A 25,844-nucleotide genomic window follows, 5' to 3' on the forward strand; every position below is an offset into this window, starting at 1 on the left:
TTGTCTAATGTGGTGTCTTCAGATTAGACACCACTCAGTGTGACCTATGTCATAGTAAGGGACATCTGGACAACACCTAACAGAATAGCACATTAAAGCAGTGTTAAATCGGAAAGAGTCCGTACATCCCTAAGCCATCAGCCTTTATAATGCATGTCGTGACACCTGGCTTGACTGCTAAAGCTTCGATTATGACAGTCGTTGCAGAGTAGATCAGACGGAGGAGGAAGATTGAGAGAAATCTTTAGCTCCAGACAGTGAGAGAAGCCGGTGAGATTAGCAGAGCTGGGGAGGATTCCAGATTGGAAACCTACTTTTTAAAATAGGATAAGATGTGTCATTATCCAGGGCTAGATGTAATGGCTGTCTAAGCACTCGTAACAGAGCGGTGGCGGCTAGCCTGAGGGAGGCCGGCGACACCATATCGCACCTTGCTCTAAGGTATTGTATTTCTCGTGGTCATATTTACCCCTTATTTTCTGTAAAAGACATGATCTTTCAGCTTTTATAAGGAGTCTAGGGATTTTTTCTGCCAAACAAATCCCATATTATCTACATTGCACTTGGCGATTTTAAGCTGCAAGTTCTGTTCCCACCGTAAGTGGTGATGTGACATAAGTATACATACATCGGCTTGTGTCTCATCTAGTGCTGAAGGTGACTTTTCAGGAGAAGCTGGTGTGAGTGTGTATAAGGACACTATATCTATGTCTATATTCTGCATTATTTGTTTCCCCTCTGCATACTAACTATGGTTTGTGCCCCTCTCTGAACTGGTGGGTGGAGACAAGCTGCCATTCACTGCTCACAGTAAGTAGAGGAAAATCTGCTCTGTAACTGGCTCACTCAGAAACCACCCCAGGACCATAAAGCACACGTATAGACAAGTACTTACTACTACCGATGTGAATAAAGTGCTTTAGTTGTGATAGAAAGCTTCTGTTAGATTCCATAAGGCTAAGCCTATCTTTCGTCTCTTATCTCCTGCAGTTCTGTCTGATTTACTTTTCTAGTCTTGAGTCACTTAAGTCATGTGCCCTGCAGTCAAGATGGATAGAGCAGGGATTTTCAAAATGAAATCCAGTTTAGTTAAAGGACTAGGGAAGCAGCCTGACAAGAGCAGAAAAAGAGATTTCTCTTTGATAAAATATATCACACTGTTTCTTAGAATCACTTGTACTACTTATTTATATTGGCAGTACAGATGTGATGCAAGTACTAACGTTTTTTTTTTTGACATTTTGCGTACAATGACCAATGTCTGTAGGAACTAACTTTTAGGCAGTGTAGACCAGGCCGTCTTGGAATGTGGCAGATTTATCACACATCATGCTGGATGTTCAATGTGGTGCAGCTTTGGGCTGTCTGTGCTAAGTTTACTTTAATAACTGATGAGGGGGTTATTCTTCATTGCTGAATTTAATAAAAAGAATTCATATCAATGTAGGCCTCTGGCCATTCTTAGAATTAAAAATGCTGTTCTATTTCTCATTTAGGAATGTGGCCTGGGCACTTGCTGTATAATTGGAGACAACATACCTGAGCTTTTTGTTAAAACAATGGTCCTTTCACCTTCCTCTCTAACCTGATCCCTACTACAGCACAGCAGCATGGACTGCAAGTATAATTCATATGACTTTGTAGGACAGATGTCTTTGACTGGGAGTGAGAACAGATCTTGGTGGAAGAACAAAAAATAAATATATATATATATATATATATATATATATATATATATATATAGTGGAGAAAAAAAGGATTTAGTCAGCCACCAATTGTGCAAATTCTTCCACTTATAAAGATGAGGTCGGCCTGTAGCTGACATCATAGGGAGACCTCAACTATGAGAGACAAAATGAGAAAACAAATCCAGAAAATCACATTGTCTGATTTAGAAAGAATTTATTTGCAAATTATGGTGGAAAATAAAGATTTGGTCACCTACAAACAAGCAAGATTTTTGACTCACAGACCTGTAATCTGAAGGCTTTGCCATACCTTTGCTTCTTACCAGAAGGCCATTGTGTTGAGAGAGTGTTGGTATTTTACATTCCTCGACATTGAAATTGCAACACCAAGAAGGGAAAGTCTTGTTATTATTGAAAGCTGGCTTTTATGCTGCTAGGTCCTTGAAAATGTGATAATTTGTATATGGAGGCACCTGTTATTTCCACAATTTCCATAAACTTAGGAGGGTTTTCCGGGCAGAAAAATCTGTTAGTGCTAGTAATGGGTTAATAAATGCACCCATATACCTTTAGCAGTGTTTGGACTGATTTCTGGGTGTCTCTGGGAGCTGCTGGCATCCTCTGCATTTGTTTACGTGATGTAACTTCCTGATGTGCAGCTTCCTGTGTAGCTGCTACAATAGTTCCCTTTCACTCCGTTAAACCCCCCTCGTCTCCCTAGCCAATCTATCCCACCTATTGAAAAAAAACCCTCCCATTGATTTCAATGGGGAGCGCGTGTATGCCGGCACCCATAGAAATCAATGGGATCTGTTTTAACTCCGCTCACTCTGAACAAGTTTTACGTTCAGAATGAGCGGAACGTTTACTTCATGTGAAGGCTCCCTTATTCTTATTTCTACTGGACAACCCCTTTAAGGCTTGTCCTTCTTAGTTACAGTTTCAACGTTGAGGAGTGTAGTAGGCAACATAAGTAGCTGTTTGCTGCCAATACAACATTCAGTTTTCAGGAAATGATGTGGGCATGGGTGGTGGTAGGAAGGCTCCTGTGTGAAAGAACACATTGCTATTTCAGAAATTGACTCTTTCCTCGAGTCAACTAATTTTAACTTTAAAACAAATTGTGGCTTTGCTTTAAGAGCGAAGTATAAATTGTCTACAGCCCGATGATTATTATCTGGATCCTGCTGTAAAGCTTTATATGCATGGGACTGAAAATCTACAGTGTTTCTACTGGAAATTCCAAAAAAAAGATACTCAAGCACTGTTCCATTTCTAATAGCCGGAACCCCCACAGCCCCTGTGTACCAGATGGTAAACCCACTTCCAGGGGTACTTAGTTACATTTAGCAGCAGAATATAGGTTCCACGAACAATGCAAGAAGCGATTGTGGCACTCATCGTTTCCTTCAACAGTCATTATTGAAAAGTAGGTACATGGGAGGACACCGGTCTAGCCTATGGTCACTTCATGTTCCACCATGCTGGAATCTGCATTAGATAAATTGTATGCACAAATGTTATGGATTGGTCACAGATTGCATTGCAAGGACTGAAATCTGTAGTGAAAATTTTCAAGATATAATTGACATGCTAGTCAATTTCCACTGGAAATTCTGCATGAAATTCTCATTATTCTTTCATGTTACTATGAAATTTATTAATATCAAATATTTGATTACCACAAAATCTCCTTTTTTACTGTGTTTTGGAGGGATAGAGGTTTAACTTTTTAGAGGAAGACTATACACGTCCTCTTCTTCTATCAGAAGAGTACACCTGCTAACAGCGGATTGCCTTGTGTTGAATGATAACCCATTGTGATATTTAATAGATAAACCTGAGCAGAATCTAACAGGCATGGCAGGTAAGACATGTTACATCTTTTTTGTTCCTTCAGTGCAGCAGTGATGAAGTTGCCTGTACATGAGTGGTCAGCCCCTCTATTCATATGGGGGTACAAGTGACTCCAGCTTGCATGATTGCAATTGGACCCCCACTGATCAGAAAGCAATCAAAATACCAGTATACTACTTCAAGGTACCCATACAACTTAGATGGCTGCAGCTCGAATGCCTGTTTAACCAACAGCTAGTTCTTCACAATGTCTGCTGTCTGGGAGAGTCAGGGCACCCCCTTGCACTTCAGACGATAGGCACATTCTGCCAAAATGAAAGGGTCTGGCCAATGTGTCTTAATTTGTATGACCTCCATAAAGCAACATACATGGTTTTTACTTTTGTGGAGCAGCTAATGGGAACCTGTAGTATTTCTTTGGTATCAACATAGCTTAATTTATTTTGATGTTTAGATTTGTTGGGAACAGGTTATTTCTATCTTGTGTGTTGTTGTTTTTTTCAGATTCACAGAAGTTCACAGGGAACTTTCACAACTTCTCAATTTTTTTTTTTTGCGTCTTTTAATAGGCACTGCTCTTCTTATTTCTGTACAGTTGGAATTTTTTCTAGCCCCTTCCGTTATAGGTTCTGTGGGTAATGTCAAGGAAGAGTAGGAAAGGGGTCTGATTCTCAGCTCTTATACTATCCACCTCTTACTGGATCTCAGAATCACATCCCCATTTCTGCTCCTGCCAGACACCACCCACTTGACTGTACAGAGCCCAATTATCATATTAGGCACCAAAATTAACAGTATTGTTAGCGACAAAATTCCAGCTGTGCTGGAATTAATGGAGCAGTGCCAGAGGTGTAGCTAGAGGTTGTGCGGGGGGGGGGGGGGGGCCCAACTTAGGTATAATGATATTATCACTATTATTATATCATCATGGTGACAGTATGACTTACAGGTGAGGTCTCGTCTAATCATTCACATTTCCATTGCATTTCTCTTCTATCTGGACCGCCATGACCACTTTTTCCAGACTTTGTAAAGTTTACAGCACAGACATCATTGGCTCCTCCCTTTTCCAGGCACCCGACCACTTTGTCCTCACCTGCACCATTCTAATACTACTCCTGATGATAAAATATATAATGTGACCTCTCATAAGGAATAATACCCCCAACTGCATCTTAAATTAATAACTTCCCTGGGTACACCCTTTAAATAATGCTCATTAATATTGCCCCAGGTATTTCCTTATTAAAAAGTAAAACAAAAAAATTAATGGGGTTCCAATACCCAGGACCCCCAGGATCAGCTGTTTGAATGGACTGTAGTACCTGTCTATGCGCCATGACTGCGTCTCTGTTTTATATAGTATCATACATTTCATAATGGCTATGCCATGTAACTACAGCGTTGTCCTATACATGTCTATGTGACAAGGCTGGAATTACATCACACGGTCGCTATAAACAGAGAGTATGTGATATAAACAGGAGCTATAGCCCCTTCATACAGCAGGTCAGTGGGGAGTCACTGATCTCTTATTGATGATTTATTCTGAGGTCAGATCATTGATAAAAATAAGGAGGAAAACTCTTTAACGCCAGAGCCTCACTTGGCGTAAATGCCGTAGAAAAAAATTGCAGCGTTTTACAGTTGCTTACATATATAATAACAGATTATATGATGAATCTATTATTAATTATATCTTTACAAATTACCCAAAGCCTCAGCTTTGCCTGTACTGTGTAGACATCACTCTGCTGGTAAACTTCTCTTGTATAAGTGCTTTTAGCAAAGGCCATAATTCTGGATATGTTTGATTTCTTATCAGCTTTACTTATTTAAAGGCCTCATTCATACAAAGTCCAGTGACGGAGTAGCTAAGAATTGTTTCTCATCCTGGGCTGTGTCATTTTCCTCTATTCCATTCTTAACTTTCTTAACTATACATATCCAGATCTGTCAGCAGACTATAAGCTCTTATTCTGCCGCAGGGTCCTGCTGGTTCAGAGTCTATATAGTGCATGCTTATGTAGTAGTAGATATGACTAGGCCAGTCGCTATACTGTGGTATGCTGCGTATCCAAAAGATTCTTCATAGCCAGAGTGTAGTGCATTATAGAAGCTCCACTAACCTTTCAGATGAGATTGTTGCTGAGACATTTCATGCAGCGACCAGCAGAAATCTGAATGCATCATTAAATGTGAATGGACTACAAGACTGGCTATAACTCAGAATGACTGCAAGTTAAGCAAAGCCAAGTTACTGAATATTATATGCAGGTCCTGTCTTAAAAATGCTTTAGCGGATTTCTTCATTAAGATAACGTTTTAATATAATCAGTAAATACGGTAAATCTCATCACAGATAACTACTAAATAATGGAGCCGCCAACCATCATCTATATTCACAATTGGCTATACCTTTCCCGTGCAGCGGGCACTACTGGGTGAATGTTATATTACATATGGCTATTCAAACACATGGATAAATGAAGTCCAAAAAAAAGGAACCACTGAAGGTTTATATTTCATTATACATTATTCTGGGATTCATAAAGGTTATAGGGAGATGTAAGCGGTACATTGACATGTATATGTGATTCCACACTTACAACTATGCCCAGTTCTACTCTGAACAAGTTCCTATATTGTACATTACTGACTCAATAATTACAGACCTGATAAGAAAATCTTTTCATTTCCTTTTTCTATTGTCTGATGGTACAATGTAGAATTCTGCGTATTTTCGAAGAAGAGCGTATTTTGCTGACGGAGTAATGCTCGTCCCAGTCATGTAAATCCATGCTGATATGTAAAGTATAGGATATTATTCTGCCTGTCAAAGCCTGTGCCACAGTTTCCTCTCGCCGCTAAGGAAAGGGATTAAATGCTTATTGTTCTGCTGACGGGTTGCTAGATTAGTTGGCTTCATTATTTCCAATAACCATATTTACAGAAATACAAATTATCTCTCCAATGCGTAATGTAAGTTTTGATGTTTCTCTATAAGTGTTTTGCTATAGAAATGGTTTGGCAGCTTTAGGGTAACACCTCTGTACCAACTGATATGCCAGAGTGGATTACCGGTCCAGAATAAATGGGCTCTGGTTTAGTCTTCCGTCCTATTGAAGTGGGGTACATCTGCAGAAAGAATGCTTGGTAATGCTTGGTTTAGTCTCACAAAGTGAGAGACGTGCTGCAAATGTAGTGTGTGAATGTGAATGAGTTTTCTTGAAATATACAAAACAATGTAACATCTGGCCGCTACAGTTTTCCACGGTGTAAAATAAATATGCTTCACAAAACTAGAGTAAAATGCCATCTGTGAGCCTGGCCCTGCTTACTTTTATATGTTTTTGTAAAAAGCCAACATAAGCCCTCATTGGTGTAAAAAAATAAATAAAAAAAATTCCAGATATTTATATGGGCATTGTGTATCATCTATGGCTCTGTTGAGAAAACAGTTGTGGATGGAACAGGTTTCATGAAATGTTTGGCATAAGTAGGTATAGAATACTCCATAGACTTCTATGCCTGTCTTATCATGGCATCTATGAAGCAGTAATGAAGCTTTATTAAGAGCTTGATTCAGGGATAGAGTGAGCTTTGGCCACCATAACAAGACAGATCACTGGTGCAAAGTAAATGCCTGTTTTACATGTGTCTGGTACATGTAGACAGGAGTACTCAACGGCTTGCTGGAATAGAGACTTTTCTTTTCCATGAACCACATTTAGCAGGTTTTTATAGCGCTCGGTTGTAAAATTACTCTTACGCTACTGCTGTGACTTCTGAAATGACATACTGTATTTTTATGTGTATGTAAACATTGTTCAGATTCCTGTACTGTACCAGTCCCGACCACCTAAGCTGAAAGCCCATTCCATAAATCTGCAGGCCGCGCTCTGGTGATGTCACTCTATTCAGCTTTGTAATTCCTTGACTTGCATATTGGTGTTTTTCTTGTCTACGTCCCAAATGAGTCATTTCCCAGGAATGCAGGTTATTCCAAACTCAGCAGCGCGGTGTGCGAATGTTACAGGACATGCATTGATAGCATCAGAGGTTTGCCATAAGTGCTACATTGTGTCATTGAGATGGAATGACGTACGTATTAATGGGCGACAGTAATCTATAACAACAGTCCTTATGGCATATTTAGATCACTGGAGGTTAATTTTGTTATCATTGCATTTAATCTAAAATCTTTGGTCCTGCATCATAAAACAAGCAGGTCATTTGCAACAAATTTATCAAACACTTGCATGGATTTCCATCCCATATTCCAAAAAGACATACTGATAGGGAAAAATGTACATTGTGAGCTCTATGTGGGGCTCACAATCTACATTAAAAAAATTTTTTTATCAAACACGTTGAAATGATAACACAAAGGAAATCTACCATCTCCGGGCTTATTCAGCTGTCATCACTGTGCTATACAGCATATTACACTGATAAACATCATACCTTTGTTATATATGGCACTTTTGTAGGTTTGGAAGGAAACTATTTTGAAGTATCATGCAAATGAGCCAGTTGGTGCACTGGGGGCGGGCCTTTAACTTCTTGGAGCATTGTTCTTCTATCTCCTGCCTGCACCACATACATTACAAAGGTACATTGTTTATCACTGTAATGTGCATGGCGAAGGTGATAACCTCCCTATAAGGGTAAGCTCACACAGAGTTTTTTGGTCAGGATTTTGAGGACGTATCCGTTGGGAGCCGGTCAGTTCTTTTTTCTGGAAGCCAGTTTGTTCTGGCTCCTGGAAAAAGAAGTGAGGTGCTCATTCTATCAGGCGAATTCGCCTCGCGACATCCACCTGAAGGCACTCCCTCCTCCTGACTAAGCCCATTCATTTGGGCCTAATCCAGAGCGTAGTGCGCAATTGGATACCGGTGCACTGCACCGACATCCAGTCGCAGCTGCCCGTATTTTGGACCAGAACCTGAGGCGGCCTCTGGTTCCAGTCCAAAAAACCCTGTGTGAACTTAACCTAAGTCTAACACGTCAGTCCTGTGGTGTTCTCCCCCCCCCCCCCCCCCCCAACTATTTTGACAAGTTACATATTTGGTAAATATGCTGACAGGATATATATGAAATCTTTTCCACCTTTCCAAAAGTGGAGTAAGTAACCTAAAACAAGCCACAAAATTTTCTTAGTAAATTCCCCTCAAAATCTTGCTCCTTGAATTTCTTTCACTCACACATGGATTTTCATCCAACAAATCCAGACTGCATATTGACAAATCTTTATGATGTGAGGTTTCCTCTGCGTCCAAATCGTTGCATAGTTGAACAGATTTGGAAGGGTTACCACCAAAAAGAGGGATTGGGAGGAACACTGTGATGCAGGAATGCCCAGCAGACGCCTCAGGCCTTCACATATGGTGCTGAAGTCAGTTGTGAGGTATTAGTAATGGCAAACATAGGCATGCTTGAACTTATTTCATTAGCACCTATTTAATGATATCAGCTGCCTTGGAGAGGTGAAGATATTGAGTTACTTGGTAAATAATCTTTTATTATGTGGAATTACATTTCAGTTATATATTCTCTATTCATGTCTAAGGCTAGGGGTACATAGCGACTTTGGCCACAACTGCTGTTGCGCAACCAAAGATCACCATGTCGCTTTGGAACTCTTTCACTCTTATTAGTGAATAGGGTTGCATTGTGACCCCGAACACTGCTCAACGTTTTTGCAAGGGCGGTGACGCCCTCTGGTCACAGTGCGACTCCATTCATTAACATGAGTGAAGGTGACACAGCGATGCTTGGTTTTTTTTCGACAGAAGTTGATGTGTAGCCGCAGCCTGGCTGAAGCTACAAATAGAAAATATCTGGTTGCCAGATACAATACAAGAGGGCAGAAAATTTATCTGTGTGTGTGTATATATGTATATATGTGTGTGTGTGTGTGTGTGTGTGTATATATATATATATATATATATATATATATATATATATATATATATATATATGATAAGATAATCCTTTAATAGTCCCACATTGGGGAAATTTCAGCATGTTACAGCAGCATAGTAATACAGATACAGGATAATACACAGTAATATTACAGACGTAGACACACATAAGCTGAGAATAGAAGATATACTAGGAGTCCATGGCAGCTAAGGAAAAACTGAAGAGAAAGAGGAAGACCTCATGGTCATCATCATAATCATTAGTTTCCTGTGCGGAGTGATCTTCGCTTGGTCTGATGTAGATTATACATATATACATTATATATATATATATATATATATATATACACTCACCGGCCACTTTATTAGGCACACCATGCTAGTAACGGGTTGGACCCCCTTTTGCCTTCAGAACTGCCTCAATTCTTCGTGGCATAGATTCAACAAGGTGCTGGAAGCATTCCTCAGAGATTTTGGTCCATATTGACATGATGGCATCACACAGTTGCCGCAGATTTGTCGGCTGCACATCCATGATGCGAATCTCCCGTTCCACCACATCCCAAAGATGCTCTATTGGATTGAGATCTGGTGACTGTGGAGGCCATTGGAGTACAGTGAACTCATTGTCATGTTCAAGAAACCAGTCTGAGATGATTCCAGCTTTATGACATGGCGCATTATCCTGCTGAAAGTAGCCATCAGATGTTGGGTACATTGTGGTCATAAAGGGATGGACATGGTCAGCAACAATACTCAGGTAGGCTTTGGCGTTGCAACGATGCTCAATTGGTACCAAGGGGCCCAAAGAGTGCCAAGAAAATATTCCCCACACCATGACACCACCACCACCAGCCTGAACCGTTGATACAAGGCAGGATGGATCCATGCTTTCATGTTGTTGACGCCAAATTCTGACCCTACCATCCGAATGTCGCAGCAGAAATCGAGACTCATCAGACCAGGCAACGTTTTTCCAATCTTCAATTGTCCAATTTCGATGAGCTTGTGCAAATTGTAGCCTCAGTTTCCTGTTCTTAGCTGAAAGGAGTGGCACCCGGTGTGGTCTTCTGCTGCTGTAGCCCATCTGCCTCAAAGTTCGATGTACTGTGCGTTCAGAGATGCTCTTCTGGCTACTTTGGTTGTAACGGGTGGCTATTTGAGTCACTGTTGCCTTTCTATCAGCTCGAACCAGTCTGGCCATTCTCCTCTGACCTCTGGCATCAACAACGCATTTCCGCCCACAGAACTGCCGCTCACTGGATGTTTTTTCTTTTTCGGACCATTCTCTGTAAACCCTAGAGATGGTTGTGCGTGAAAATCCCAGTAGATCAGCAGTTTCTGAAATACTCAGACCAGCCCTTCTGGCAGCAACAACCATGCCACGTTCAAAGGCACTCAAATCACCTTTCTTCCCCATACTGATGCTCGGTTTGAACTGCAGGAGATTGTCTTGACCATGTCTACATGCCTAAATGCACTGAGTTGCCGCCATGTGATTGGCTGATTAGAAATTAAGTGTTAACGAGCAGTTGGACAGGTGTACCTAATAAAGTGGCCGGTGAACTAGCCAGTCTCCTGGTAGCGCCTCCAGCGTGTCATGTTGCACCACAGACTATCCAGAAGTTGGCAGATGCTTTAGTCCAGGTCTGGGAGGAGATCTCTTAGGAGACCATCCGCAACATCATCAGGAGCATGCCCGGTGTTGTACGGAGGTTATACAGGCACGTGGGGGCCACACACACTACTGAGCCTCATACTGACATGTTTTAACCCCTTCCCGACATGTGCCGTAATAGTACATGCTCCAGGGCCGACGTCACGTTGCTATGACAGCCGGGAGCCTTTACAAGGCTCCCAGGCTTGTCTGCAAATTCTCTCTTTTGCAGGCTGGTCTATGCAGCCTGCAAAAGAAAGGATGATTTTTTGCAATGCATTAGCATTGTAATGCATTGCATTAGTGATCAGACCCCCTGGGGTTCAACACCCCTAGGGGGTCTAATAAATGCAAAATAAATAAATGAATAAATAAATAAATAAGAAAAAAGTATTAAAAGTTCAGATCACCCCCCTTTCCCTAGAACACATATAAAAGTAGTTAAAAGCTGTGAAACATATACATGTTAGGTATCCCCGCGTCCGAAATCCCCGGCTCTACAAATCTATTAAAATATTTTTCCTGTTCGGTAAACGCCGTAGTGGGAAAAATAGTCAAAAGTGCCAAACTGCCGTTTTTTTACTGTTTTGATTCTGATAAAAATTTGAATAAAAAGTGATCAAAGCAATAACATTTCCCGAAAATGGTAGAACTAAAAAGTACACCCGGCCCCGCAAAAAAAGACGCCCTATGCATCCCCGTACACTTACGTATAAAAAAGTTACGGCCGTCGGAATATGGCGACTTTTAGAAAAAAAATTTTTTAACACAGTTTTGGATTTATTTTAAGGGGTCAAAATGTAAATAAAACCATATAAATTTGGTATCCCTGAAACCGTACCGAAACACAGAATATAGGGGACATGTCATTTTGGCTGCACAGTGAACGCTGTAAAACCAAAGCCCGTAAAAGTCGCAGAAATGCATTTTTTCTTCAAATCCACCCCATTCTGAATTGTTTTCCTGCTTCCCAGTACATTGTATAGAATAATTAATGGCGGCATCATGATGAAAAATTTGTCCCGCAAAAATTAAGACCTCATATGGCTCTGGGAGCGGAGAAATAAAAATGTTATGGGGTTTAGAAGGAGGGGAGTCAAAAACGAAAATCAAAAAATGCCATTGGCGGGAAGGGGTTAAGGATATTGCATCAAAGTTGGATCAGCCTGTAGTGTGTTTTTCCACTTTTAATTTTGGGGGTGACTCCAAATCCAGGCCTCCATTGGTTAATACATTTGATTTCCATTGATGATTTTTGTGTGATTTTGTTGTCCTCACATTCAACTTTGTATCGAACAAGGTATTCAATGAGAATATTTCATTCATTCAGATCTACGATGTGTTATTTGAGTGTTCCCTTTATTTTTTTTAGCAGTGTAGAGATAGATAGATATACACACACATCTATGTTATTATTGCTTTTTGCAGTATGACTTAACCCTATTTATCTTTGTTGTCTGGGACAGTGTCCACTTTATTGGGGCCTGATGCTTGTCTTGGCATACAGGGCAGACGACTTTTCCTATATTATATGAAAGGGGCCCGGCCGCTTCCGTTGCTGTAGCCTGATATTCATTACAACTTGCATTACACTTTCCTTATAACACTTCTCATACCCCTGGTGCAATGTCTTGAAATGAGCTTCCACAGGGAGGACTGTGTTGGTGAAAGTGTGAATCAGATTCCTTTAGAAAAGTTGAATGGGATTTCAATGCAGGTTTGTATAGATGAATCCCTGCTGCTTTGGAGGGGTGCTGCGAGTGTCAGCAATTAGGGAGAGTAACAGGCCTTTCGTCAGCTTTACAGAGTGCTTGTGTAAACCGCAGGGACCTCTTCCTTGATACTCATCAACCTGAAGATAAAGCGTCTGTGTCGACTTTGCTTGTTATTGATAGGAAATGAATGCCGTAGAGTATTCAGGCTGTACAGAAACACGGCATAGAATGATGGCAAGATGCTTTGAAGTGAAATTGTTGCAATGTTACAAAAAAAGTTTGTATTTGTAGAAATCATACTGTTGTGACCTAAACAATTATAGAAATGAATCCTGGACTGGAGTCCTGTCTGGGGCCAAAGAATTATCATCCTGTATATTGCTTGTTTTACTAAATTTATCTCTATGAATACATTGCATAGACACAAGAAATCTGTTAAATTATAGCAGTTAGCCATCACTAGAGGGAGCTGATGAGCTCTATGCATACTGCACATACATTGTGCTGATGTATACTCCCTCTAGTGGTGGCTGAAGGAAGAATTTTTTCAGTTTGTAGAAAAATAAATATATTTATTATAAATAAAACAACTCAAACAATGGACAAACATTCATAGATTCATGTTCAGAAAACAGTAGGTTGCATATAATGTTGTGCTTTAGCTAAGATGAAAGCGTATATAAAAGACACATTTTCTGTGATCTTAAACCACAGGCATGCCCTTTGCATGTATATATTTTTCTACAATCTTGGAATATATATATATATATATATATATATATATATATATATATATATATGTATATGTATGTGTGTGTGTGTATTTGTGGCTAGAAGAGAAGCCAGGGCTTAGAGCATCAGGGCAGTCTGCCTACTATCTCCAGACACTCAACCCTGTATCAGTAACATAGCCACAACAGTGCCCCCTAGCTGACCATGTCCATGAACATAAATTATTTATGGATTAGGTTTTATGTTTAGCCATCAACATGAGATGAAGGTAGACACGTGAGATCTTTGTGTCTTTCTGTGTACTTGTGTCTTGGATGTCTGCTTGTTTGGTTTCCCTCTAGATTAATTTTCCTGAGAGTCTTCTGTCAGTGAAATGGTTAAGAAAAGATGACAAAACCAGCAACTCTGGTTTGTTTCTCTTCAGATTGACCAAGCAGCCGCAACACCATTGTTTTCATAGAGTGGAAGAAAAAAAATGTAGCAGCTCACATTTCGCTGAACGTACGCTGCTTTCTACTGTTGTGAGTTGTATCAGGGCTGCAGTCGGCCCTGTGTTGGGAGCAGCGGGGCTTCAATCTGGAATATTCCCTTTATTTCCCTTCAGCTGCAGCTTTGGGCTGTCTGCATAGGTGAGTATAGAGGCTTCAGGCTACGCTGGGTAAGGGTTTGGAGTGTATGGGGGTGATGGAGCAGTTTTGGAAGAGTTCCTCAATGGCGAGGGTTTTGTCTTTTATCAGCAACAGCGCCGCTCTTATCCATGTCTTGTGTTGCAGGCGTCTTCTTTTATCCATGTCTTGGCTTTCCAATTGAAGTGCTGAGTTACAATAGCTGACAATACACATTGACTAGTGTGGCACGGTTTCTAACAATTAAAAAAAAATCAGACCATATTTCTAATCTCAAACCGCTCCTTTAAAGAGAACCCTAATATCTCGAGTATTCTCCAAAGACTCCATTAAGATGCAGTGGTCTTTTTTTTTTACCACAGTAATATTAATATTCTTTTTCTATTCCCTATGGGTTTGAGCTGATTTCTTGTACACATATGATGTCGGTATCTGCTAGCCGTAACAGTCATGTGTGCTGGTTACACATTTGTCAGGTCTGTACATACAGTATACTTGTATAACATAGGCGTTCTGGAATGAGCCATTCATGTGTAATACTGCACTGACATGGAAGTCAGAATCTTAGCTATGGGATCATGTTAGGAATGTGTCCTTAGAAATTAAATGGTATAAGGAATGGGGGTGAGAGGTTAGTCCACAATAATACTGCCATACAATGTAATATAAAATGTCACGTTATGTATTCTCAGCACTTTGGTCTCTCTATTTTCATTTGGCCCTAAGATGATTTTATTATATCTATACTAGCTTTATATAAATTCTAGTTAGGTCATTGGCTTCCTTGTTGGGATCTACTCACTGCATATGCATATCCTCTAGCCATAGGATATAGATGTCTGATAAGGGGGTGATCATTGGAATGCACAGTGATCACAAAAGTGGGGCCCTGCAAGCTTCCAAGAGTTCTCCATGTGAATGGGGTAGTGGTGTGTATGGCTAGCCACCGCATTATTCACTCCTATTTACAGGACTTCTATGGGACTGCATTTTCCAGAAGCTCAATGGGCCAGTGGCTAACATTCACACTACTGCTTTATCCAGACGAAACATTCGAGAAGCCTGCAGGCCCCATTCTTGTGCCCACTACCGCATAGGCTGTGTTTGGTATTACAGCTTAGAACGAGGCACTTGAATATTGGAAATGTCTAGAAAAGCCTTTCTATTCGACCCTGGGCAAATCCTTTAAAAATGGCTGTGTAGGAGAGAACTGTTAATGACGTCTCCTTAGGATATAGCAGATCCATGGTGGTGTGACTCCCGTTACCCCCATAGATCATCTGTTTGCAATGGCCATACTGTGCTGGAACTTGCACAGTTTCGTATAATGTGTAGCAGCCTAGTAAGGAACTGTAACCTCAATCCTATTCCAGTTAGTGCTGATCGGTTTGGGTGCCTGGAGCCAGACCTCCACCAATTTAATATTGATGACCTATGGGAAAGTCACCCCTTTAAGTCTTGCTGACACAGTTGTTCCTGCTGAAGTCTATATCGGTGGATCTATTTTGCTATTTATCTACCATTGTCACCTTGGTTTTATAGCTCTCTGGCCTTGCTGTAAAGAATTTGTTCATGGCCTGTTGGCGATAAAATCTTTATTCTGCAAGATGTTTGATGTGGTATATGTACAATTATTCCAGCTCAAGGCTATCCCTGCACACAGGCCTGCTTTTTAGGTATTTCAGGTGTGTATATTGTATGTATAGCTCTTCTTAAGTAGCAGGACTGTTGTGTGTCTGTCACCACTGCCAAGGACCGGGGTTACACGTCTGTTTTGGCTGTGACACCTGTCTAATGGTCAAAGATTGTCTTGTTGTCTTGTTTCTTAACGGGCTTTCCCATGATATAACATTATTTAAATTTCCGGAGAAATAATAGCTAAACGTTGTTGAAAATGGAAATAATTAACAAATTTAGCAGAGTAAGGCCGGGGTCTTATGGGTGTTTTACAGTACTTTCAAAGTGGATGGGATTCATGCAAATCCCATGCCCACTTTGCGGTAAAACCGCAACGCAGACACGATGCAATTTTCAAAACTGGCACGGTTTTGGAAATCGCAGTATGTCAGATATATCTACGGAAATGCTGGCGGCTTTCCCGTACATATAATGGTAACTGAAGTCCGCGAAGGAAAACTTTCTGTTCAAAGTGCTGCGGTAAGAACCGCGATGCATTCCGGCCACGGTGTTCCTCACAGCACTTTAGCGCTGCGTATCGTCCAGTGTGCCCTTATAAATACTTTCTCTTTTGTCTTGATCGATTGCTAGATCAAGTCATCTAGAGTGAGTAATCGCTAAACACAGTTATTATTCCACATAGCATCTGACTTGGTTAGATTACCCATGGGTCCTCTCACATTACTTCACCTCAGTGGATAGGTATTGGGCAATGGTTTGGGGGTTGATTTTACAGGCCAATACTGAGTATAAGGGGCTACTTGTGGTGCTTACGTTGTAAGTGCCACATGGCTGTCACAATTTCACAAACTTAAGAATAAATGCCTTTCTCCCAACTGACTAGTTCCTCTAGTCAAAAAATCTGCTTTACTCTCTCCATCCACATTTTTTTGGTGGAGGGTTTTTACTGAGCCAGGTCAGTGGCATGAGCAGTTTGGCAGCTTTGGGGGGGCAGGTCAGTTTTAGAGGGCTGGTCATGTGTCACCCCATAACCATAGTAATTCAGATTCAGAGGAGAACGTTATACCTTAGTTCCAGACAGCTCGTAAGCATGATTATACATCACTCCAATATGACTACAGAGCGGGGCATGACCAAAACATATGGAGCGTCGTGCCCCTTTGGGCCCTACATCTCCAACACGTATCCATAAGGCCTATTTGTTTCGAGATGTGCAGGATTCTGTACCATCTTGTTAAAACTTTCTAAGAGTTTTCTCCACATTCACCTGAAGAAACGTGACCTAGAATGGTAACTTCTATCTCGGAATTTCTCTGTAAGTTTAAATATGGCTGCATTTTTGGGGAAATCCATTCAAGCAATGTAAGTGAATTGACCCAGAAGTTGTAGCAACTTTAATTGGGCTTTAACTGATTTTTTTTGCAACTGAGTGATACTGACAACTTTTGGATTGAAGCGTGCCAATTCCACACATCGGTTCTGGGGATAAAATCACTCCTTAAGGAGTGAGTACCTTCACAGGCGTATGGAGATTTGCAAAACTTTTTTCGCTCCCCATATCCTTGGTCTATAGTCTCTCACTCTGCCAAACCAGTATCATTACACTATGCTGAGGAGATCCAACAGATCAAAACAGCGCTGTCCACAGTTGGGATTCTGTTCCTTTTGGAATAGATTTACTGGTTTAGCTAAACCTCGCATCATAGCATTAAGGCTTGTTAAAAAAGTTGTGCATGATGTCGTGCCCCAATAGTGCACCAAGCCGAGGCACTGCTTTCCTATTTACATCTTGGAAAACCGATTTCCACTTCCACACAAGCATAGTGGTGTTTACTGTCTGTGAATACTGATCCGCAAAAAAACATGTTGGTATATTTTCCGCAAACTGGGATCTGCAAAAGACTTGTATGATCCCCCTATACTTGTCTGTGTCACAAATGCGGGGCAATGTGCTGCCGACAAGCAATGATATATTTAGTATTTTTGTCCTACCGAAAACAACCAGTCAACTGATGAACATTCATTGGGTTATTGGCGGCACAATTAGCCAGGCCAATTACTGGAATTGAGCACTTGTGTGAATGTTTGTTCCTAATAATTGCCTTCTTAATCACCCTGTGTAATATGGTCTTTACTGGACAATCCCTTTAAGGCTGGCATACTACACACCAGTATTAATAAATCAGCTCCAATGTCTATAAGGAAGTGTCAAAACTCATGCAATGAAAGCTCTTCATTTCCATACAAAATGGGAAACCACTTTTGTCCAAACTCTTCCTTATATTGTGTATTTGGTGCTTGGGGGTTGCATGTAGACTGTATCTACTATCCTCTGATAGGAGTGTATAGAATTGTGTATGTATACTGCAACCTGTCGACATGAAGGATTGTCTCATCAGAGATACCTCCATACAGAATGTGTGTCCATCATATTGCTGCAGGAAGACTTATCTGACCAGACCTTTCTTCTGCAACCATTACAACACTACAAGTATTGTTATGATTGTTTACCCCAAAAGGTCATGCGGACTGGTATTGTCTTCCAGAGACAGTCCCTTTAAACTTCTCAAATCCTTGTTTTTCAATGTCTTTGTCAACCCCTGGATCCAAGCAAGGGGATGTGCAGTCGCTTTCTAGGGAAATAGAATAGTGGTGTTTGCCTGTGCGATACTTGCGGTTGTCTAATTGCTATGGGAAACTCATCGCTTAATCTGTTTTGAGATAAGGCCTTTCCTGTTGTGTATTCTGAGATCTAAGTGATGTTCAAGATTGCTGGGCCAGAATACTCAGCAGAAAGGTTATCACCTAAGATTGACTGATTTATCTCACACATGAGATAATGGTGCTCAAACTCCCTTCAATGAGCCAAGCAGGGAACATAAATAAGCAGCATGACCTTGCAGGATACTATTGCCTGCAGAATAGAGTACTATCACTCCATGACCACTAAGTAGTTGAGAGATGAGTCTTCAATTAATTTCCTTTTTTATAACATTTCTTTTTTTTGTTGTTGTATGTTTCTGGGAAATTGACATATGCCCTGTTATTACAAAAGGTGCAACTACGGGAAGATAAAATATAGAGCATTGGCTAAGAAAACATGGCAGTGAAGACATTTTGTTTCTAGGCTGCTGCAATAAAAGTGCAGAGGTCTCCCCAGTGATGTAGATAGCCGACATGATCAATATGAGACTGTAACACAGCGAGTGGAAATATGGCCAGGATGAGGATGTGTTAGGCAATGTGTGGATTGTCTGAGAGGATTTTCAGGCGCAAAAATCTGCCGCATAATATGGCAACATTTACAGCATACCAAAACTTTCAACAACTGTGTGTAAATCAATAGTACAGTGTGTACACCCTTAAAACTCTGGACTGAACTTCATGGGTGAAACTCAGCCGTGTGAACACTATGTCTAGCCGTTACATAAGTCAGATTTTGTATTTCGATTTATCACTTTTCCACTCTGTAGGCTCCGTATGTAGTTTGCATTTCTCTCTGAGGCAAGAACCGGAGATGTATGTGAGTGAGGGTCCCTCTCTAGCAACCGCTGAGGCCATTGACTGATCTCTATGGGGAGCCGCAACAATTTATTAAAAGGAAACCAGTGGTAGTGGTAGACAATGGAGCGCTGGGGTCACGGGTGAGCCATACCCTCTCGATGGACAAGGCACAGAAAGTGTTAAATGATGTATAAGGCATGTATGCCAGTTTGATTTCATAAACTGCATAAGTGGATTTTCATCAGTAATTTTTGAACGACCCCTTTCATCTAAAGCTCCACATTGTGGAAACACAGCTTTTTTGTTGTAGATTTTGTTGCGTTTTTTTGAGCCAAAGCCAAAAATGTCTACAAAAGGAATGGGAAATATATAGGAAGTTTTGTCTCAAAAAATCACAAACAAAATCTGCAACAAAAAAAGCTGCATTTCCGCAACGTGGGGCTTTAAGGTCTGTTATTGGAAACTGATGTGTGGTGTAACGTCAGACTAGAGAGCCTATACGTGCTAGATGTATCATCTGTCTTTAACCCCTGGGTGCATGAGTTGAGATGTACTAGTAAATCCACCCCATTGTGTCAGCTGTTTTATGGTAAGGACCACTGATGGGAGAATGTAATGCATTATGAGTCTGTGAGTATTAGAGTACTGGTTATGATGTGAGTGTGGACATGTTATTGGAGTTGTGAGGTCTGTAAATGTCTTGTCCAGAGTCACTTGAGCTTGTATATCTATTTGTCAGTGGTCTTCCTCCTCTGTCCATACAGAGATTATAATATTGCTCAGAAATGATACCTTTATGCCCGGAGCAGCATCTGTTACCAGACTATCCAAACATTCGGCGCAGTCAGTTTTTGTCCTAATGGATTTCATGCGTGTGCAGTGTAATTGCACTCTTTCCTGGAATGTATGCTCTCGTTCTCTATCCCCCCCCTTCCCCATATAAATCAGGATCAGATGTTGGTGCTGTTGTTTGGGGCTTGGGGGTTCTTCATGATGTAAATGAAATCTTGTTTTTTCCAAATACATTTTTTGTGGCTGAACCATCCAGAACATCAAATTATATTCTATTTAAAGATCCAGTTTATTTTTATAGTATGCATGCTCATGCTGTTCAGTCTATGTGGCTTTGTATTGCTCTGCACGGCATCTGCTGAGTCAGTTTAATATATCACTAGTTATAAAAATATTATTACATATCAGAACATCTAAAAGTGGGTGAAACTATTCTATTGAGACTATATAGTACGTATGTATACTGTGGTTCTTGTGTGCCAACACGTTAATTGAAGGTGGGTGTATTTAGCTGCTTTGTCTCTGTCATGGAGGCAGGAATCCCAAATGCCCTTCATGCAAGACTAAGGCTATGTTCACATCAGTTGGAGACTTCATTGCAGTGTCCGACGGTGGAAAAAGTCCAGTACAGAGGATTTTTTTACTCTGCCGTTTTCAGTTTAAAAGCAACAGGCCAAATTATATTCAATGGGGTCTGCCGAGCTCCGTGTGTTTTATCATTGTTTTAGTAGGCCCCCTCTCCGTTGTTCAGGTCCCCCGACGTAACCGAATAATGGAGAGGCAACATTAGAAAGAACCTAACATAAGTGAAGCCCCATTAGATATACTTTGTTTTTTCAATCCAGTGGCGTAACTAGGAATGGCGGGACCCCGTGGCGAACTTTTGACATTGGAGCCACCCCCATGACTGACGCCGAAGACCACGACCGACCCCCTTTCATTCCTGCGTGCTCTATTATGCCCCATAGTGGCCCCTGCACATACTATTATGCTACATAGTGGCCCCTGCACATTCTATTATGCTACATAGTGGCCCCTGCACATTCTATTATGCCCCATAGTGGCCCCTGCACATACTATTATGCCCCATAGTGGCCCCTGCACATACTATTATGCCCCATAGTGGCCCCTACAAAAAGTATTATGCCCCATTGTGGCCCCTGCACAAAGTATTATGTCCCATAATGAACACCCATCAACAATTATTATATTCTGGGGACTTTTCAGACCCCAGAGTATAATAATCGGAGACAGAGAGGGAATACCAACATAAAAAAAACACTATTACTTACCTTTCCCTGGCTCTTCTGCACTCCTCGGTGGTGTCATCCATCTGCAATGACGTCCAAGATGTCACATGACAAGGGACGCAGGCTCCGGTCATGTGACATCAGGGATGTCACAGAAGTAGGTCTGAAGCCTGCCCAGAGAGGTAAGTAACACTGTTTTTTATGTTCGCTTACCTCTCCAAAGCCTCCGATCATTATACTCGAGGACCCCAAATATAATAAAGTGTTTGTAGGGCCCGTGGCCTCACTTACCAATCCTGGACCCTGCCAGGATTGGTAAGTAAATAGGGCCCGTTACCGGCTAGAGTTATGGTAACGGCCTATTAAGGAAAAAAAAAAAAAACGTAGCGGCTGTCGCTGGGTTTCTAATGTCCCAGGCCCTGTGCCAGCTGCTACTGTTGCTACCCCGGTATTTACTCCACTGTTTCAATCATAAAAAAATGGGCCAGTTGTGAGTATAGACTTAGTCTTGGTTTGACTTCATTGCAGGCACAGCAGTAAGAGATGTTTCTTACTTTAAAGACAACTATGTCCTACTCCTTATTTACAAATTTAGAACGGGGACAGGTCACAAAATGAAGGCCACCAGGAGAATCTTACTTTGTTCGCTTAAAATATTCACTTGCAGTTTTTTTATATTTAACAATAGAAAGTTACTGAAACATTACTGAAAATATTTCAGAGTTTTGTTAGTGACCAAGACACAAATCCTGGCTGTCAACCAAGTGTCACTGGCTGGATAAAAGCAGCATTGACATGTGACACATAGTAGAACGGGAAGGACTGCATAGCAGAGGGATGCTGACACTCACGGGGGTTTGATGTTTTGGTTTGGGATTACAGTGGGATATTCAGAAATGTCAAATATTTCCAGCAAGGTTAGAATACATTGAAGGCAGTTTAATACAGATAAATGTAGCTATTAGGATGCTGCCCCATGATGTGGCGCTGCTCGCCCTTTATGTCACAGGTGTTCTCTGTGTAATTTATTATTAACCCCATGTGGCCAAGACCCTTCCCCTTACCATGGTCCCCCATGGCTCAGCGAAAAAAGTAGGTATATCATTTAGACTGGATATATACTTTCCCTCTACTTCTCTAGGAGAAAGCCAAGCGTGGCCAGCAGCATTTATGGCATTGAATGATAGACATCCTAATACAGGCTCCAAGCAGTAAGGCAAAAGTTAGATGGGCAGCCCCCCACTGCGTCCAGCTCTCTGCTTTATCAGGGACAGTGATGAGAAATATTGTTCAGGATGGAGGACAAACAGAGCCTCACTTGAATGACCTGCACAGGACTATTACAAGCAGAGAATTATGCTAGTTCTGCAAGGAAACTTTTTTTTTCTTTTTTTTTTTTTTTAATACATAGTCCATTTTCTCAGTCTTTTGTATCAATGGCACCAGAACACAGCATTTCAACCCAGCCCCACAAATGGGCTAGGTCAGTACGGAAAACCTTTTAGAGGCCAAGTGCCCAAATTACAACCCAAAACCCAATAATTTATCACAAAGTGCCAACACTGCAATTTAACCGTAATGCAGATCCATAATTGTGGACAGTTACGGATCTGCAAAATACGGTGGTGTGAAAGGGGCTTTACAGAGCTTTCTATTATGCAGAACAACTTTGTACTTAAAGGTAAAGGTCTCTGCATTTGGTACTTTTGAACAATTATTGTTCACTATTTACATTGCACGGGATCTTTTTTATAGTGACCGTGCAATGTTATTACAGCCTGTGCTAATCTCACATGTCTGCTATAAAACAGATACTGTGTGACATTAATAGTGAAGGGCCCTCAGACTGTATGATCTGCCCCACAGTGGCCCCCACACAGTACAATCAGCTCCACAGAGAGGGCTCTGAGTGCTACCTCTAGCACCTGTGCCATAGGTTCACCATCCCAGAGTTAGGGTCACCTGAATCAGTGTTTCCTCTTTATGATTTGGTGTCTCTCTTGGTGAGATCGCCTTTTTTTTGTCAATATGCAAATAAGCTATTTGGAACATTTAGGGATTTGACATTGCTCCAAAGCGGCAATTCCCCTGTTTCTCCAAACATTTCATTTGCATAGTGACAAAAACAGCGTTATCTCAGTAATGCAGCGTTCACACTTGCGTCACTGTCCACCATTTGGGTTTCCGTCCTAATCCCTGGAAAAACTGCATAGGTGATGGCTTGCCAGCGGTCATTTTAACAACCCATTAATTTGAATGGGTTTTTAAAGCAAACCATCAGTGTCCATGTGCAGCCTCTCCGCAGGACTTTGGGTGTGTGCAAAACAACCCCAAAAAACTGCTTCACTGGAGAGGTTGCATATGGACACTGGTGGTTTTCTTTAAAAATGGGTCATTAAACTGATCGCCGGCAAGTTGCATGCCCTATGCAGTTTTTCTGGGGATTAGCACGGATACCCACAGGGCGGACAGCGGCTCAAGTGTGAACACCGCATTACCAAGGCATCGGCTCACAAGTGGAAAACACTGTACGATTCAGGTGACCCTCACCTATCTATCTGTAGGACTGATATGCTGGATTCTAGTGACAGGCTTACTTCTCAATACATTTTATATGTGGAGTTCTCCTCTTTTTCCTGAAGAATAAAGTACTAATGTGTCTGTTTCTTAGATTTTAAGGGAGTCGTAAAGATGATGTCTTAAACAAATAAAGACACAGTATTCCCTCAGCAGATGTAGGAGGAGGTGACTAGAAAATGGCTCCATCTGTCTTCAGTGCAGTCGAGGTTCTGAGTAGCAGAACATCACCAATAGCTAGTAGCGATGTCTGGGGAGATCCTTATTTGCATCTTACCCATATGGTTAAAAAGTTTCAGAATTAGAGCACACTGTCTAAAAAATAATGTCCTGAACTAAAGTAGAAGTTGTTGTCAGAAGTAAAGTGTAAGGGGGCGTTCACACTACCGTCGGTGTCCGACAGGTAGTGTCTGCTCAAAATCTGTCACGGACATTAGGAGCGGATACTAGCTGTGTCCATGACACCTGTCATTTATTTAAATGGGAATCGGGTGCGTTCTTTTGCACTCCATGCCCGTCCTTCCCTGTCCGCAAGTGAAGATGTTTGACTTCTCAAGCGGACAGAAAAACCCTGCATGCAGGGTTCCTCTGTCCGCTTGAGAAGTCGGACATCTTCACTTGCGGACAGGGAAGGACGGGCATGGAGTGCAAAAGAACGCACCCGATGCCCATTGAAATAAATGACAGGTGTCACGGACACAGCTAGTGTCCGCTCCTAGTGTCCGTGACAGATTTTGAGCGGACACTACCTGTCGGACACCAATGGTAGTGTGAACGCTCCCTTTAACTCAGGATTGTGAATGGGAACAGAAAGTCGCATGAGGAAGACAATTGTATTTGGCACTTTGGTTTAGAACTTGCCGGACCTCATACTGTGAAAGCGAACCCGTCACATGGATGATTCAGGTGACCCTAACCTATCTGTAGGGCTGCGTTCTGGGGACAGACTACATGTAAATAGAATTCCTTGATAATTCAAAAAAAGGTGTTTTTTTTGTTTTGTTTTTTTGTTTTTTTTTAGTTTTTAATTGTAAGGGAGAATAGCACAATATCTCCAGGTAGAGTAAGTCACAGATTGTATGGAGCTGTATGTCCCGTTGCATAAGATGACGCCATCCCTCAGGCTCTTGGTGTGCAAGTATTTACAGCAGTGATGTAAAGCGCATTGTTCTAGTGTCAGTACGTCATTTTTATTTGTTCTGTACTTGTATTGTTAGATTTGCTTTTTTCACACAGTTTTGGGAAGTTTCTTATGAACACGTAGCAGTGAACACTAACATGTAGAGTATGTGATTTATTGCGGGTAAGGTGGATGGTCTACTTTAATAAAACTCCTAGTGGTAAGGGAAGAATGTGAGAAGGAAACAGACCATGACAAGTCTTTGTGGTTCATTGGCTTCCAGATTATGACAAGACAGTTCACTTTCGAGCCAGACCCTCCGCTTGTTCTGAATAGATGTTATATTCTGTGTTTTCATGTCAGTCCTGTAAAATAAACTGACACTGTGATTTATGCATTATGTGAAGAAAAATATTGTGTATAACATAACCTTACTGCAATGTTTTCATTCACATTATAGCCTATAGGCCATGAGCAAACATGCAGCTCTACATGGGCGGAAGTTCTTCAATGAATTCTGTTACAGATTGCCATTGGTGATATCAGGATCATTGATCCCAATGCTCAAAGGTCCAGAATTCCCTTGAGTAGGGTTTGGATGGGCCTGTAGTGTAGGCCCAATGCCGAGTTATTGTGCCTGCTTCACAGATCTACTGGTTTAAGAAAGGGATATTTTCAGCCATGTTACTTTTGCCTGTAATCAACTTTTCTTGATATCAGTTTAAACTTTAATGATGGCATCGACCTAAATGAAACCCGTC

At 41.3% G+C, this 25,844-nt stretch overlaps 1 protein-coding gene across 4 annotated transcripts in view; it reads left to right on the forward strand.

The window, feature by feature from the left end:
- Nucleotides 1-25,844, forward strand: part of TANC2 (tetratricopeptide repeat, ankyrin repeat and coiled-coil containing 2) — a 329,427-nt gene that overhangs the window by 66,580 nt on the left and 237,003 nt on the right. Inside the window, exon 1 of one of the 4 annotated variants that reach the window (XM_075277127.1) lies at nt 304-441. The exons of the other annotated variants lie outside the window; for them this stretch is intronic. The gene's annotated coding sequence lies outside the window, so the exon portion shown is untranslated. Of the gene's footprint in view, nt 1-303; nt 442-25,844 lie in introns of those variants that run through there. 4 annotated transcript variants of the gene reach the window in all.

This window comes from Leptodactylus fuscus, chromosome 6, assembly GCF_031893055.1.
Source record: "Leptodactylus fuscus isolate aLepFus1 chromosome 6, aLepFus1.hap2, whole genome shotgun sequence".
NCBI lineage: Eukaryota > Metazoa > Chordata > Amphibia > Anura > Leptodactylidae > Leptodactylus > Leptodactylus fuscus.